Source organism: Amphimedon queenslandica, unplaced genomic scaffold (assembly GCF_000090795.2).
Source record: "Amphimedon queenslandica unplaced genomic scaffold, v1.1 AMPQUscaffold_6324_Cont21716, whole genome shotgun sequence".
Taxonomy (NCBI): Eukaryota; Metazoa; Porifera; class Demospongiae; order Haplosclerida; family Niphatidae; genus Amphimedon; species Amphimedon queenslandica.
The window spans coordinates 1-1,637 of NW_003553383.1; the positions used below are offsets into that span (position 1 = coordinate 1).

General features: G+C 36.0%; 1 long non-coding RNA gene across 1 annotated transcript; it reads left to right on the forward strand.

Annotated features, from left to right (window-relative positions):
• Positions 1 to 37: 37 nt before the first annotated feature.
• Positions 38 to 753, forward strand: LOC109592094 (uncharacterized). Its single transcript, XR_002190168.1, has 3 exons — positions 38 to 147; positions 201 to 346; positions 603 to 753. It is a non-coding gene; the product is annotated as an uncharacterized LOC109592094 (long non-coding RNA).
• Positions 754 to 1,637: the final 884 nt, after the last annotated feature.

Below are 1,637 nucleotides of genomic sequence, written 5' to 3' on the forward strand. Positions count from 1 at the left end.
GCTAAACTTTTTATTTGCTTCTGCTGTCTTTATTTCTTCTCTTCCTGTCTTTCTTTTGTCCCTCCCTTTTCATTCCACTCTTCTTCTCCTTCTTCCTTCTCTTCATATAATCATTCAGATTGTCTATGAAGCTACTCCTCAAATAAAGTAAGTCCAATATTAGTACATTACATGGATACTAATGACTATTATTCTCACAGTACAACTGATGATTTTGGTTATGATGATGGTGAGGATTTATATGAAGCAGTAGAAACTGATCGACTTGATGTGAGTGATACCCCTCCAGCATTACCTGGTCTACCACCATCAGGTTCTAGACCAACCATACAGCCAACAACTGAGGGTAAGTTATTTTATTGGATTGTAAGATACCGTATAGTGCTTTATTTTCGAGGAGCTAAACTTTCGCTATTTTCGCGGTTAGCATGAAACTGCAAAATTAAAGATCCACTAAAATTCAATTGCCATTAAAGGTGTGGCACTAACATTGCCAATCTGCAAAAATTATTTCTGCGAAAAATTAATTTTTATAATTCCGCAAAATTCTAGCTCCGCAAAATTAAAGCGCTATACAGTAATTGATGTTTTTCATTCAATAGAAGATGAAGATTCTCAGGATGTCTATGAGTATCTCCCAGAAGAGGATCAAGATTGATTTATAACTTATTGATGGGATTTCTTTTGTTTGTTTGTATTAGATTTTTTTATTTTCTTAGTAATTTATTTAAAAAAGTTTTTGCCTGGATACTAGTTCTGTCATCAAGTGCATTATTAAAACCAAGAGTAGATAATAAAGGCACTTGTAGCATAGCAGGAATCATTATAATTTCTAAGTATAATCTGACAGTTACTCTTGTTAAAGTCAAGAGCGCTATCATTATGATTAATTTTGATTGGTCAGACTCAGTCCCGTGGTCCGCCCTCAGTTAATCAACTTAATCCTAGGTCTGTAGTAGTGTAGTTCCTGCTTCCTGGTCAGGTTATCCTCAGTCTCAGTTGCTCACTAATGGATTACACGAATCTGTATGTTTCAGATTTTTGGCATGAGATATCGTCTGAGTCTGATTCTTGGCTAGAAGACAATAAACAGATTGAAATCATCCTACTAGCTCTTGAAGGACTATTCGAAAGACATGATGATTATCGTGGTAGAGGTTGGCAGGTATTTTACGCGAGGCTAGATTCCGGCCCTCGCCTTCCTGGTGAACCAAGAGAATTACAATACGTTTTGGCACTAGTTAACTGGAAAGTTGGAGTAGAGGATGCTCTGTTAATTTTATACGAGGTTTTACTGGGAGTAGGTGTGGAAGAAGAAAAGCTACTGAAAATCAGAGATCATTGTAACACTGAACTAACTGATAGCATGTACATACATGAGAAATACCCAGATTTTAGTACGTTACTAGCACTAGGCAATATCATAGCTTCCTCGATGAGTGATTATAGTGATTTCAATGCCAAGTTGGATGACGTTGCATTCATGTATTACGGCTCAAAGAATAATTTTAATGAGTATAGGAGGTATCACACTATACAAATTTTTGAGTATTTTGACAGATTGAAGATTAAAAAAAAGGCCGGAGGAATACCTCGAGGAATAATACTTCAAAGGGCTATGACAGAAGGATATGTAT